The sequence below is a fragment of the Prinia subflava genome, chromosome 1 (genome assembly GCF_021018805.1).
Source record: "Prinia subflava isolate CZ2003 ecotype Zambia chromosome 1, Cam_Psub_1.2, whole genome shotgun sequence".
NCBI classification, from domain to species: Eukaryota; Metazoa; Chordata; class Aves; order Passeriformes; family Cisticolidae; genus Prinia; species Prinia subflava.
This window is the reverse complement of record NC_086247.1, coordinates 53,738,494-53,754,719: the sequence shown is the minus strand read 5'-3', so window position 1 is coordinate 53,754,719 and position 16,226 is coordinate 53,738,494. Positions and strand designations below refer to the sequence as shown.

The window sequence follows — 16,226 nt, the reverse complement described above, 5'->3', positions numbered from 1 at the left end:
TCCCCCCAAAACAAACACACATGCATACACACACACAAATTTTTTGAGTCATCCCTAATTTGAAAAACTATCTTTTGTGGTCCTAAGAATAGGCTTTCGGAAGCACAGCTATGCATGACAAGGGTCCTGTTCACAGTTTGCAAAATAAGTTAGCTTTCTTGACTTCAAGGGAATCAGAGTGTGGAGAAGCTGGGTTTCCTTAATCACCTCCCCTGGCTCGCTTTCAAGGCTTCTGGGGCATCCCAGCAGTGCTGCAGGCCCCCAGGCTTGTGAGCCCCCTGAGCCAATGGAGCTCCCCAGGGCAGGTGCCCAGGTGAGATCCCGGGGACCTCTGCAAATGCAGGTCCCGCACTTCACTGCACTGTCTGCAAGCATGCTGGGAGGGAATTGGCTCAGTCTCTTCCTGGAAGTTTCCCAGAAATTTTCACAGTCAGTATGGTAGACCATTAAATTGCAGATCCTTTTTTTCAACAGAAAAAAAGTTACAGAGCTTTGGCATAACAGTGATGCCACTGAAGTCAGGCCACTCTCCCTCTCACCTACAGCAGTGCTACTGACTCCTGGAGCTACACAGAACATATTATTAGGGAAACAGTGCGTGTGTTTTGACTTTGATTTTATTTTAGCAGCAAGTTAATGACAAAGATGACTACCAATGGCAACGGGCTGTGGGAAGCAAACCTTGAGGAACATTTCAAAACTTCTTACACCCTAGTGGAACAGCAACAGCCTGCCCAGCAATATAAAGATGAAAATGAGCTAAAAACTAAAGTAAAACAGTAATACAGGTAACTTGGTTTTGGTTTCACTCTGGGTTCCTACAAGTCCTGTAATAAATCACAAGACAGTCATAAACTTCTGGATTTGATTGTTGTGCACGCACCATTTCCTCCCAAACTCTGTTTCACCTTCTCCCAGTTAAGCAACAGCCAGAATGCAAACCCAGTATTCTGCCAAGTGGCTGCATTTTGGATGTCTTGATGCATAACCATAGCCAAAGCAGTGCTGCTCCAAACCATCTTCCATTCAGCCATCCAAACCAGACACGACAACCACCAGTCCAGCAGGGACAGGACAGCTCGGTCCCTTTCTCCCTACATCAGTAATTTGCTGAATGAGTCACCAGTCCTTCTCTGTCCCAGTTTGTCCACCTGTACAATGTTAATTGCAACAATACCTCCCAAGCAAAAAGTGCTGCTTTAGATTCCATAGATCAAAGATCAGAAATGTCCCTGTTCTGGACAAATGCAATTGTTTGCCTTATTCCTGAGCTGCTTTCATGGCCAGCTCTGGGAGCAGACCATTCCTTCAGGAATCACAAGGTAAGTGTACTAATCCTTATTCACCCAATCAATACTTTCCATCAAACCATTATTTCTGAAGATGTGCTCTGGACAAATACATCAGTTGTGGGATGATGAAGAAGGAAATGAAGACATAAATAAAACATGTTTTCATCAGAAAAGCTGTATGTTGAGTAAAAATGTTCTTTGCTTAGAGACATCTATTTGTAGGAAGAATGAGATGCTGCAAAGAACAGGCACTACATTGAAGGACCTGACTTGCCTTAAACTACAATATAACCTCTCAGGCAATCAACACACACTGTGAAGAGCACATAATCACATATGAACTTATTTACATTGCTCTTCTTCCTCTTTTCTTAAAAAGCATTTTACATCTCACTAAAATTCTATTTGTCCTGCTGAAAGTTCACGTTTCTGATTTTGTGCAGAGAATAAACCTTATTCACAAATAAACCTTACAGGATGGAAAAGTGACAAGGAAGAAAAGATCAAGTCAGACAAGTATAACAGGAAACTCAGATGTAAAGATTTCAAATATTTCAAAAGATATCATGATAGGTATATTCCCACCTCATTCCAAGCAAATAAGATTAGCATGTATTACTGAGAATTTTATGCCTCAGTAGAAGGCCCTAATTATATTTCACACTGCTCTGAAGATTCCTGTAATATACACACATCTTTAATGTGGAATTTTATACCCTATTTATAGCATATAGGCTCTTTTGATATTATTACTTTTCTATGAAGGTTCCTTTGAAGTCAGGTAATTACCTTAAGCGAAATATTTAGCCTGTTGTGAGAACTGAACCATAAGATTTGTGTAGAACAAGTAAGTCATCATGTAGCTAAATATAAAGGTTTCTGAGCCACAAGTGGGGATGGAAACATTAATTATGAAGACAAAGCCATGCATACATTTTAAAAGTAATTTAAAGTGAAAGCTGATAAATCTGTATGGTGCTACACTGTGCTTCATTCATGTCCCTAAAAACTATTTCAGCTAAGCACTAAAGAGAGAAAGCATTTCATTACTAGTTACTATCCTTAGCAAAGCCACAGACCTGTCCAGAGTCAATCTGTAACTGTGAAGAGCTTAGGAGTTGCTAAGATGACTAATAATGATCTGCAGAATCTTATCCCTAACCAGAAATGGTGCATCATTAAAAACTTGTACATCTCGATTTTTCTATACTAGATGAACGTGTGTCTCTTTCTCTGCAAAGCTATGAAGTGGGATAAATCATCAAATCAAATTACGCATGGCTACCATATATCAATATACACAGTTATGTCACCTTTGCATTGCATTTGATCTAGGACTGAACCATAAGCATTTTTATTTGACAGCAGCATTTTAAAGAGACATCACTTGTAGTGGGAAGTCACCAGCAGATTCCCCTCTTCACATCCTCAGGCACAGTTCCTTGAAAATACCTAAAAGTACAGGATGTTAAAAAACGATGCCATATGGGTTTGCAATTTGTCATGCAAACGTTGTCCCTCATAAGCAATGCATAGCATAACACATGAACCCAAAACTTCAAGATGTAACAGAGCCATACGTACTGTGCATACACTCACACTCACACACACCCCCCTCACAAAAAGCCAGTCAGGCAACGCGGGACCACAAAACCAATTTATTATCATTTTTTACAGGGGGAACAAATTCACCTAATCTGCTGCATCCAGACAGGTTTTCCCAATTGCATGCACTTCAGTAATCTGAGAATTAAAACTGCTGTTTCTTTTACATTTTTTGCAGAAGCAAAAGTCTGGCTTCATATTGAGAATGCTTAATAAAACCAACACACATTAAAAACAGTCAGCAGGGAGTGCTGCAATTAGATGCTTGCACAGTGCTTCCCTCTGTGCCTACATGCAAATAATTTTCATTTTACACGGACTTTCAGAACCTTCATCATGGTTTTGGAGTAAGAGAGACTTCCTCCCTTTTTTGTTCATGTGAGATGTAAATGTAAGGCCATTGATTGCTTATCACCATTAGTTGATAGAGTAAAATTACTTGTAAATTGGCTAAAAATATACAACTGCCCACTCCACATGGGATCTTGTTATAGTCAAGACACTGATACTGCAGTTTCATCCCTCAAAATGTAGGGGTTGAGGACTATGACTAAAAAGGCAGAAGAGATATGGGTCCATAAGGATACAAAATGCTGGAAGAAACATTGAAGATGACAGAAGTATCTACTTAGATTATATGAAACATTTTCCTTTACAGAATATAAAAATGCTATTGAGTATGTTCCTTTGGGGGGATGGGAGGGGAATGTTTGGACTAATAAGGGCAGTCATAGAGAAGACAGGCGTAGAATACTCTCTCTACTGAGTTAGTCAGATGCAAAATTCACTCTGATTGCTGTGGGATTCTCCATATAAAGCCAGAGTCTACTGAGTCTACAGAATGCTTCGTGTCCTCGGCGTAATTCCTTCCATCTGAGCGAACGACGCTCAGCATTTTATAGGAGGCTCTCTTCCATCGTGTACAATTGGCTGCACATAACTTTGTTATTTGCACATAACGTCTGCAATTCTCTGTATTCATATTCTTCCTTCCCAGAGTAGCCTACTGAAGGGACTGCAGCACGAACATGAAAGAAACTGAACTGTCAGGAGGAAACTCTAGGAGGAAATAGGAGAAAGGCTCTGAACTGCAGGCTCAGAAGGGTACAGGGAAGGAGGGACCTCTGGAGGTCATCTCATCCAACCTGCCCCTGCTCAAGCAGGGCCACCCAGAGCCAATTGCTCACAGCAGTGTCTGGCTTCTTCCAGCCTTGTTCTGGCAAATGAGGGGCTCAGTTTGAGGGGAATAATTGCAGCTGTCTTACCTCACCCCAGGGATGCTACAGGACACAGTCCCTTCCTAAGCCACTTCCACAGTGTATCTTTCATGAAAAGTTCAACCTTTCTTTAAAGCTTCCAGTCAGAGCCTGGTGGCATTTGACATCAGCTTGTCTGATGCCACAGTCTGACAAAGGAGAATTCCATTTTGTCAGAGCTTTGATTCCCAGCTGCCGTGTCCTAGCCTGCAAACATAGCAAAATGTCTCTATCAGGAGCGAGTATGCAAACAAACAAAAAAACGCTGCAAAGATATTCAGTGTGAAAGAAAGCCACACCCACCATCTAGGTCTGTCCAAGTCCATCTTTTCAACGTATTTATATCCTCATGTTGCTGGTTTGTTGGTTTATTAACTGAAAAATTGTCTGTGAGAGTCTCTTGCGCGTTCATTACAGTCTTTATGAAGATATTCCTTGCAAATGCCTTGAGGTCACACTTAAAACCATGGTGTGAACTATGCCAGACATCGAATTTGTAAGGAGCTCCTGCCGGGCCTGTGCGTGCTGTCTGCCTCCCTCCACGCAGAGCGTTCCGAGGGCAGGTCCAGCTCCAGCAGGCCCTTCCCTGGCGCCCAGCAGCCGCCGCGGCTCCTCTCGGTCACGGCTGATTCCCACGAGATGGCAGGGCACTATTTAATCTGAGTTTAATCTGAGATTTTAAGCGATGACTCCTTTACTGACGCAAAAGTCTGCCAGCGCACTGCCTCACTACACATCTCTCACGATTCACTTCCCTCACGGAGTGCCTTTGCAATTTCCCCTGGATCAAAACATTGCCCGTCTCTCCCTGCTGACAGCACAGCACTTGTTTCTTTAGAGCTCTTCTGCAAAACAAAGTTGCAGTAACTTGGAAATAAAGGTAATTTTAGGTTGTGTGATCTTCCTAAAACACCATTCAGACAGTGAAACACTGAAATGGTAAGGAGTTGAAAATAAAAGGAAAAAAAAAAAGACAATGAAGAGTGTGGTTTTGGTTTGGCTTAAGGTTCTTCAGCTTTGATTTGTGTCAGTGTTATAGTGCTTTGATTTAAATCAGTCTTGAAACAGCTTTGAAATCTTTAGTAAGAAATTTAAACTGAAATGGAAAATTAACACTGACTCATCAGTACAGTCCCTCAGTTGCACAAAATCTCCAATGACAAGTTGGGAAAAGAAAAATACAATGACATTTCTTGTAGCCATGCATGAAGCTGAAGAGAAAAACAATCTTTTGCCAAAAGCGAAGTAAAGATTTCCCTTCTTTTCACTATTGTTATGGTTCCTACCACCTTTTCTGCCTGAGACAATATTTCAGCTGGCCATCTGGGAGCATTCTGCAGAGAAGCTCCCACACTGCTCGATGTGGCCCTGCCTGTCCACGGCTGGGGAGAAAACAGTTAAGTTCAGCAGCAAAATGACAAGAGAGGCAGCAGCCTCTGGCAGCCATGGGAACAACAATTTCTACAGACTAGAGGCTGAAATTTCAGAGGGAAATAATCCCAACTGTCATAGCCAGGTCAGAGAGCAGGGCCCCAGTGGCACTGGCTTGAGTTTTAAGGCAAAATGTTACCAGAGACATGTGTGGACCTGACTTTATCATCCTCTGAAGGGCCATAATAATGACATCCACATACCTGCAAGAGGTAATAAAACAAAGCAGGAATTTTGCCTGCACAAAATGTAAACATCAAAACAGATGGCGCAGTTATGTTAATCAGTTAATGTTTGCAGAGTGCTTTGAAGATGCAAAGCTCTGTAAAGGTACTAAATACTTACAGTCTTGTCTAGACACCATCAAGCTCATTTTTAGATTGCAACCTTTTCAGGCCAAACAGAGCCTCTCTGTATATGGTTGCACCATTCCTTCTGTAGCAAGCTCCAATCTCAGGATGTATTTGCAAGAGAGGAATAACAGAGGAGCAGCTCCTGGAGATGGAAAGCCCAAGCCAACAGCTCTTTCTAAAGCAGCATGAAGTAGCACCGCAGAGAGTTGGGCTGAATATCATCAGGCAATCAGATGGAAGTCAAAATGTACTATACCAGATTTCACCAGAGAAACAGGTAAAGATTGGTGCTGTCACAACAGATAATCCCTTAAAAAACAGTTTGCCGTGATGGCGAGAACTGTATACTTGCACTAACAAGCCCTGATGAGCAAAATACATCTTTGAGAGAATGAACTATGTATGTAGACTTAACAGAGCTGTGAGAAGTGCATAGGCAATCTTCATCACCCATAGGCCAAGTATAGAATTTAACAAAGAGAGTTATGAACAATGAGATCACAGATTTTTTTGAGGTTTGGGAAAAAATCCATCTAAACTATTTCAAAACTCACAGTTTTTATTTGCTCTAAGCAATGTGGAATGCAAATAAAATTAAACTCCAGGGGCTTGTTCTGCAATAAGCAAGCCTTCTTTGTCAGATTGCCTTGCAACCCAACTCAAACCTTACTATTCTGACATTAAGAAATCACAGATCTCAGAAACCTTTTCCACTCACATTTCCTCATCAGCTCAGACTTTAAATGGGGAAAGAAGTCTGCAGTTACACAAAAGGTGCAGACAGCTGAAACACGTAATCCTTATTCATCCCCTAAAAATAGACCCTAACTGACCACCCAGTGCATAACCAGTGCTACTGAACATGGAATTGGAAGTTGGAGATTTCAGTTCAGCTGCTAGCTTGGGGCTAGGTGAGGAGCTGGCATGTGGAGCCAGCTTCCAGTCCCTCTGAAAGAGCACCCCCTGACCCATTCTGAGGTAAAATGCACAAGACCCATGGGCAATAGCATCACTTTGCCTTGAACAAAAGCTCAGCTCTGTACAGGGGGCTTGGAGTCAGGATAGAAAAGACTAAAGGAAGAGAGGTGTGTTTGTATTTAGGAAATTGATCTTTTTTTACCCTAAAAATAAAACCTTTCCCCCTCCCCTTCCCAGACTGGGGGAAAAGATAGATTTTTTTCTTGTTCCCACTTTTGAATCACGCCCCAAAAATCTACCTTCCTACTGTGCTGGAGCAGTATGCCTGGGGTCTGCAACTCACTTCACTATTCCCATAAACAGCTGTATAACAAAGGTCCTGTGCTGTAGACTCACTTATTTTTTAAGTTATTTTCCTTATTTTGAGGTTTTTGCCTATTTCCCAGCCTCTTCACTTCAATTGTTAAACATTAATTTCTAAGCAGAAGAAAAGCTTTATTATCATTATAGCTCTTATTTCTCAATTTGTTCTCAAATAATTTCTGTCACCTTCCCAAAAAGAAAATTTTAATTGGAAATGGATTAAATTAATAAAAAAACCTTGAGTCCTTTGTACTGGCAGAGCACATTAAAGAGCAATGCCAACACCATACTGACATCTTTCTTTCCAGGGAAAGCACTGCCTCTCCCTCTTTGTTTCAAACAGCATGTATATATAATAAGGCAAATTTTCAGTCTCGTCTTAACTGGGTTACCAACTTTCCTTGCCCATAATTTTGCATATGCTCAGATAATTATGTCCTGAAATTTGCAAATACAATTACTTGCTGACACACTTTGTTATCTGAATGATAAAGTATTTGATTGTATCCAATGAAAACAATATTAAGATGGGGAAGCAAACGTGTTTTAGCAAACCTAATGTACTAACTTAAGCTTCTGTTGTTTTATGGAAACATGATCCCCTAACAGCATGTCTATACCCTGGAGAGAAGTATTGTCTGGAGACCTTACATTAAAAGCAGGAAAGCCACATTGCTACATTACCACGTTTGCACTTGCCTGCTAAGAAATACAGCAACTCAGGAACAATCACCTTTTCATTTTTTTAAAACAGAGAAGTTGGCCTGCATAAAAATCACCAAGTTAATAATTGCATATTAATAGAGTCACAAAATAACTAACAAAAAGGTGGTGCCAAGTTAAACTAGTTTAGCATTCCTATTGCAGATTGATATCTGTAGGTTCACTACATGTAATAAAACTTCTTGATTTCTCTCCCTAAGAGAAAATGTGCAAAAAGTGGTAAATAAGAACTCCTGATCAGAAGAGCAACTGTCAAGATACTGGGCTATGGTTTAGGAGAACTAAGAGGTTTTTAACTGAGTTTAGTTAGATGTGTAACTTCTGAAGCTACATTTATTTCTCATTAGTTCAAATATAGCAAATCTTCCATTATTAAAATTGTATAGGAAATCCTTAAAACTTCACATTGTGTCTCTGAGAGGGCTGGCCCTCTCTTACCGCAGTCGCACAGCGTTCTTGCTGGATTTCCTAGTGCTCACCATAAATGCAAACAAGAAACTGGAAAATCCAGATGAGGTTCAGCTGTATTTCAAGAACAGTTATGACATAAGAATTTCTCGATACAGAGCTCAGATGTGATGCTGGGGAGATTGCACTGACAATTCATTTTGGTTAGCAACATACTGGAGAGACAGCAAAGTAGGGGTTGCAGCCTGTCAATTACATTTAAAGATATTATCAAGAAACCCCAAATATTTTTAAAAAAATTACCAGTGTACTTACAGGCTTTATTAGCAAGATCAAGAAGGAAAAGCTTTTCATTAACAATATTATTCTCTGTGTTTGAACATACTGTCATCACTGGAAAAAACTACTTAGAGCCTGGAGTCATTTGTTTTAGGTCTTGAAAGTGGCACTGAATAAAAACACAGCAAAACACAGTGAGAGATATTTAACAAATTAATATTATATGGAATCAATCAACATAACATGAGTTACCACTTCAAACTATCCAGAAATTGTGACAGCACTTATATCAGAAGAGCTTAAATACTCTTTTTTCTTTAATTTTATCTAGTTTCAAAACCTTTAGGGATTCTATGTTTAAGCTTTTCTTTGCAGCCGAGAGAGCTGGAAATTAACCTTTTTTACAGTAAGACAGAAATTCTTAAGTATTGCTATAATCTGTAGCCTTGGAAGGCAGGTTTTGAAGAAAATGCAAATCAATGTGTGGCTACAGAGGACGACTGTAAGAGTTGGTACCTATAATCCAGCAATGACAACGCACCATAAATTGGATATTAACTCCAGTAAGAATCAAACAGCAAAATTTCAATGAGGTCTTGAACAGTGTCAGCCTCCAGCTGTAATCCAAAGTGTCAGCACCGTGCTGGCCAAACCATGGACAAAGCATCACACGAGTGCATAGTCAGAGGACAGGTAGCCACTGGAAGCTGCTCAGCATTTACAGCTGCACTTGACACCAGTGTTAATATACAAGGGTCAGCCTGACTGCTTTGTGCACCACAACCCCTGGGTGACCATACTCAGTCATCCATATCTAAGTGCTGCAGCAGCTCAGGAGGAAGCCTATACTTCATCAGACCCCTTCATGGGACATGTCCTACCAGCACACAGTCCTTGGCCACCAGGGACAAGCACAACGCTTTTCCCCATGGGCTGCCAAGTGTTGCTCCTAAAACCAACCTGAACTTGTGTTTGTGTTCCAGACTTTAGTTGCCATTGCAGCTATGCAGGTTCAAAAGGTGTAAAAGGTGTTTACTCCTTTGCCTTAGTAGGCTCTACACCAATGAGACTTCAGGATAATGTGCCAACTCTGCCAATCAGGGCTTTCATGTTGTTGTTAGAGCCTAAGGAGGGATGACACAGCGTGTTTACACCTCGTGAGGCTCTGAACTCTCCGGTTCCCTGGGCAGAAGACAGTAATGATCACAGTCCCCTGATTACAGCTTGCATTTTGTTCAAACGTTTAAATCTTTGCAACCTTTCTGTAGTATTCAGTGCATTTTGACCAAAAACTGCTCCAGAGGGCAGGCAAAAACAGCTGGGAAATTATTAAGCATCTCCTTATACAGTGAGAATAAATATAAGAAAATACAGGCCACATTCAATATAATAAATGTCTAAGAAATTCCTCTTTGAGTTGATACTTTGACTCTACTAACTACATTCACAGGAGACAAATTATTTTGGCATATAGAGATAAAAAATTGTGTCAACTCAAGTTAATGTTGTACCACAATTGTCAGAAAATTCTACTTTGACCTTTAAAAAAAACACAGTATTTTCAGCCTTTCACCCACTCTTAATTCTAAGCACTGTACGACAGCTCTTGCAAGTTTGACAAATATTTTTATTTTGCAGACAAGGAAACAAGATAAAATTTTTAAGTGACTTCTCCAAACCATTACTAGACATGAAGAAAATTTCAAAAGACCCCATCCTGTAACTTGCATTATCCATTAATTAACATTCCTGACAGAGTATGTAAGTTTTAACTATCACCCCTATAGATGTTTACATTATATCTACTGAATGGCTACATAAGTTGAATAAATTGCAGTAAAATAATCTCACACTGGGCTGCTTTCCTGTTGGGTCAGCATTACAGTCTAGGTCACCACACAGCTGTAGGAGAACTGTCCCAAGGAAGTGGGCAAGAACATGTGGCCGGAGGTAGAGAGCAAGACCAAGTGCAGACAGAGATAAAATTAGACACAGAGAACAGACAGTGATCTAACAAAGTCCTCTGGTTTAGCCACAGGGTGCTGTAGGGTTTTTTTATTTATTCATCCATAAAAACACAGAAATATGGGGCTGAAGAATTCACATGTTAACAAGCCTGACCCTCCTACTCTAAAGTAAGAACAAGCGCATGCACATTGCCCATGGCTGATGATTGTCCAAGCTGTTCTCACCTCTTGTGAGGATCTGCATTGAGTAACCCTCAGGTAGGATTCGGATGATGTTTTACCATCCCAGTAAGGGAAAGATCTTATAGACTTCTAGCCTAAATCAGCTCTGTGGCACATTAAATGGATTTCTTTGCTTCCTCTGGAAATTATGGCAAGCCATTGATTACTGACACTTAAATACTGACATTTTTCACATCAAAGACTTTTGTCCTTTCTGGTTGCCTTTTTTCCAACCTTTTCTGTGTGGGTACCTATTTGAAATCTTTTATAACTCAGAACTTTCTGCACTTCAGTTTTGTCTCTTGAAGGGAGAGAACTAAAACCAAACACAGTATCCCACCGATGACGATGATGATCAGTACCAAACATAGCAGCAAAAGACTTCCATTGTCTGACAGTTGCTTTATCCTTACCTGCAACAGTAAATGCTGAGTGAATTCCAACAATATATTTTTATGTGGAGAATAAAATTAAACATGATGCAAGGAAAGTCCCTGCTCTTCTTTTGAAAGAACATAATTACACACACATTCTCACACACATTATAACCTGGCTAGCTGCCTGTATGACCTACAAATTTCATTTCTTGTTATTCACTTTTATTTATTCAACATTCTTCATTGTTCAGAAATGTTGTGTGCCATGACCTCATCACTACAGTCAGGAGACTGAGTAGGAACATCCTGGATGAGACAAAAGTTGCACCTGTCAAAAACTGCAAGGACTGTCCTTTCAGATGTGGCCTCTCCGGCCACTTCAGAGGAAAGAAATGAAAAAAGAGAGCAATGCTCCCAGCATCAAGGCTTTCAGTGAACAGAAAAGATGTGGACCAAGAGCCAAGGGTTCACTGCTGCCATGAGCTAACATAAGCAGCGGTTTGGGAGCAGGTCTTTCTATTTTCATAGGGCTTCCCACATAGCACAGTGCCAGCGGTCAGAGGGACTTGCACGCACAGGGTTTGTTTTTTTTTTTTGCCAACTTCATCTCTTTCAAAAATGGACCTGAAAGAACTGAGAACTGCAAGTTGTCAGGAAAACAGGAATCTCGAGAAGTGTCTTGCCAAACTACTGGGTATGTGAACTGATCAGCACTGGTTCTAATGCTATTTGCTTTTTCCCAAATTATTTTTCTGCCAAATTAGTTCCCAGAAATACTTGACTGTAGTGGAAAACACCTGCATTTGCACAGCTCAGCAGAGATGGGTGGACTGCACAAGCTGAAGTCACCACCACTGACTCAAATGTGGAACCAGAGTCTTCAGTCCCTTTGGCAAGGCCTGAGAAATCCCAAAGAAAATCAAGAAATCAGTTCAAACAAAACTATTTTTATATCTTAAGAACCTGCAGATCCATTCCTATTGATTACTCGAATATTGCAAACTACGTTTTCTCATGACATGCTACACGTGTTGGGCTTCACTCAAATTGCCTCTCATTCTCATCATAGCACAAGCAATCTATAATGTTTTTGCAAATCAAGGCAATGGATTTCCTTTAATTTCAGCCAGCAGCTGTTAAAGCAGACCAATAAACAACAACAGCGCAGGTCCCACTGAGCTCCAAAAAAAAGGCTTTAAATACATTTAACAACCTGCAGCATATACACATCTGCTTTTAACCACCACTGAATACCTTTCAGAAAGTTTTTTTGTTACGTGTGTATTTGAAGAGAAGAAAGGCTTTAAAGGACACAACTGAAATGCCTCTTTTTCCAGCAGATATATCCGCACTCCCTGCTGCATTGCATCTCCCAGATGAATCAGCAATCCACAAACACCAGCAGCTAACCAACTTTCTGAAAGTGAATTCAGTAATCAGTCTGATTAATTTAACATTTATGTATTTTAACATGGAAACTTTAACTTGGGGAATACGTGACAAGTGGTGGAAGTCACAGAAGCCTGTAATTGTGTCTTGGTTGGCTTAAGGTATTTCCATAACACACTCTCACTGTTAGTACTTCAACTCAGACGTCTGAGCAGCACGTGGTGTTTGACAGATTGCTGGCTATGGCACTGAGCTGAGGTTTCAAGGGTCCCACTCACGTGGACTCACACCACAGCTAGCCACCACAGCTCTTTGTGCCACCATCCTGCAAAGCACATTGTTGAGTTGGTCCAGAATAACAACATCCAGGATGTTTTTTTCCTATAAAGTTGTTTTTCCACACAGATCTCTCCAGCGATGGCTCAGCAGTTCGGCCTTGCAGCACTGCCAAAACCTCCATGGTGGCAGGCAGAGGCAGAAGGCTCTTGGGCTGATTTCACCAAGGGAGCCACTGCCTCACTGAGTTATGCTCTCAGGAGGCAGCAACCTCTAAAACTCCCCTTGAGCTTAGCTAAGAGATGCCACCACGGTAGCATATATAACATGCTGAGGCAGCTTCCAACCTAAAACATACACAAATTTAAAAAAAAGAGACAGAAAAACCAACCTGAAATATTTAAAAATAATGAAACCTGAGTTAAAATTAAATTGTGGTTTTTTTATAGCACTGAGGTACCTGGTGCTTCACCAAATCTGCAATTTATCCAAGAAGCACTGAATCTGTATAAAATTAAACCAAGCATAGTCTTTGCCATCTTTAGCAGAAGTTGGGTTTCAGGAAACCATAACCCACTGCTTGGGAGAAGAGTCCTTGAGGAGACATCTCAAACCAAGAGATGCAAGCCAAGAGAGCTGGTGATGCTGGCCCCGGTGCCTCCCTGCCCCCGAGACCAGTCTATCGCAAAGTCTGGTGAAATTAAATGAAAGCCAAACGTTCCCTGTTGCTGGTGCAGAATGTCTCACATTCATCCCAAGTGACAACTGTGCCTTAGATTAAATCTCTGAAAAAACAGGATATGCTGGGAAGAGCTGGTGTACATCTGCCTGCCATTTCAACTCCACCTCCAGCTGGGGTAAGCAGGAGTCACTGGGAAGGTATTAACGCTGTACTTCAGCCAGGACCATCCCACCAAGGATACACAAGAAATGACTAACAAAGGAGACATCTGTTTATGCAGCGTGGAGTGTCACTGGGAAAATCATCATTTTGGCTATGTACAAATCCACTTTTCAGTGTAAGATTGCTGATCTTGGTATGGTGCTGGACTCGAGACAGGGTGAAAGTCAGTGGTTGGACCAGGTGGGAGATTCTGGCATTAGTGGTCAGGCAGTTAGCGAGAAAATAACTTTGCCTTCTATCTCTGTTTCCTTCCCTCACTCTGTTCCTCGTCTTCTATTTTTGCTTTTGTTTTGCTTCATTTTTTTCATTTCAACATGTTGAGGCAAAGATTGAAGGCTTCTGCGCAGCTGTTCAGTGCCTGGCCACTTGTTTTCTGTTCTACCTTGCCTTGTTTCACAGTTTTTACTAATGCACAGCACTCCAGTCTCAGAGAACTTCTGTCCCTGTTTCTAATTGCAGTGCATGTAAGAGATGCTAAGTTTTCAATAAGAACAATAAATCACTAACAAATCCAGAAAGAAGAATTTGAAAATGTTTTTCCTCTAAGCAGAAATTAAATGACTTGAAGGGGAGTGGAGGAGAAGCAAAGGCTGATCAGAGAAGGCTTACTAAATCCCCTTCCAAAACAGAGAGCACTTACCTGAGTAAGGAAAACTGCCTTTGCCAGCTTTAAAGAGAACACTCAACCCTGGGCCTCCCCAGGCATCCCTGTCAGGCTACAAAAGTGTTTCTGCTCACCTCTGCTGACAGCTGTAGCTGCTCAAAGTCCAAACTCCACCAAGCAAGAACAAGACACACGATTTGGGCCAAGCCGTGACTCCCCCATGTGAGGCTCTGCTGAGGCATGCAGGAACTAGGAACAACCCGATTCATCTCCAGTTCCACCTCCATGTAGGAAAAGATCTTCAGGGAGGCACTGCACTGCAGCTCTTGTGTTTCCTCGGTTTTCCTAAGAGCTTTCTGTAGGTTCAACTACCCTTGACTCCAACCCAATCCACAGAAAGCACACAGTCATGAACTACAGCAGAATACTTTGTTCCACTGTAAATCTTTAACCTAGTCAGAAAACACCATGCAAGGAGCAATGGATCATGCAGTCACTATTGTTACATTGCAACTGGGGGAAAGATAGCTGGAAAGAAAAGATTTTACTACAGTTTGATAAGGGCAATGAGAAGTGCCTTAAAACAGGGCAGCATGACTTGAAATGGTATTTGTGCAGTAACTAACACTATTTTCAATGCAAGTGAGTGGAAACACAGCCAAGCTCAGCTGCAAAAAAAAGAAAAAAAAAAGTAATGTGCTTTGCTGCTGTCAGAAAACCTTCAAGCAAATTCTTTGTACACTGGCAGGGAAGTCCTTTGGTTCTTCTTCAGTCAAAGAAAAAAGTCAGTTCTACACTGTGGAACAGCCCAAATTAATGCTCTTAAAGCACTGACAGAAGGAAACATGGGGGGGAAAAAAGAGTTTGTGACAGTTTCTTGATTTTATTAGCTTAGGCATTCAGCTTCTGGAAAAGATGTACAAATTACTATCTACAGTGACATTACCTCAGCTACATGTTTGTCAGAGAGGCTGAGCAGCAGAGTCTGGGAAAAGTGTGAACTATTTCTCAAAGTAACCTCTTGTCCGTCTGGCACATTTCAGGGGACAGAACGTCTGGGTCACATAGGAATGAAGCTGGAGTCTTTGTGAACCTTGACAGAGCCATGTTGCAAGCTGCATGAACTGCTTAAAACGAGTCAGCTGTGGGGGGAAGGGGAGTGCCACTCTAAATGTCTCACAAAAACAATTAAAATGCTGTAAAGCTTCTAGAATAGGAGACTCAGCATTGACAATGCTTGAAATTTTATTGCAAGTCTCATGACGCTCTATTTAAAGTCATAGGTTTTGAAAACAACTGATTACCTTGGAATCAGCTGACATTAAAGAAGGCCTCCAGTAGAGCTTACACAGAAGAGCCTGAAAAGCCCAAGTATGCTACAAAGCCTCAAGAAAATAACCTGTTTATTAAAGGCTCGTGATCTTTAAGCTGATCTTGATTTTGACAGACTGGCTCAAGACTTTAACAGTTGGTGTAAGCCGTACCAGAGAGATGAAAAAGCCCCAACAAACCCTGCCTAAAAACTAAGCCTAACTGAATTTCTCAACAGCATGAGAAAATTGGCAGCAAGAATGGAAAGCTATCTCCACATTGGCTTGCCTTTGAAAGTCTCTCAACCGAACAAAAGAACATAAATCTCATAGTTCCCTAAATCAAAGGGTAATAATTAAAATCAGCAGAACTCCAGAACTACATTGGGTTTATGGAGCCATTCCCAGAAGGAAAGGTAATAAAGAGTAGAAGAGTATCTCTGGCTTGTTGATTCCAGCACGATAGCTGGAGCCTGGCAGTCAGCTGCAAAATAGGTACAGTAACTTCAGAAACAGGAGATCTGGGAGCTGGTGGAAAACAGATGGATG

At 41.2% G+C, this 16,226-nt stretch overlaps 1 protein-coding gene across 2 annotated transcripts in view; it reads right to left on the bottom strand.

Annotated features, from left to right (window-relative positions):
- Positions 1 to 16,226, bottom strand: part of LDLRAD4 (low density lipoprotein receptor class A domain containing 4) — a 283,789-nt gene that overhangs the window by 64,986 nt on the left and 202,577 nt on the right. Inside the window, exon 1 of one of the 2 annotated variants that reach the window (XM_063397117.1) lies at positions 14,502 to 14,709. The exons of the other annotated variant lie outside the window; for it this stretch is intronic. The gene's annotated coding sequence lies outside the window, so the exon portion shown is untranslated. Of the gene's footprint in view, positions 1 to 14,501; positions 14,710 to 16,226 lie in introns of those variants that run through there. 2 annotated transcript variants of the gene reach the window in all.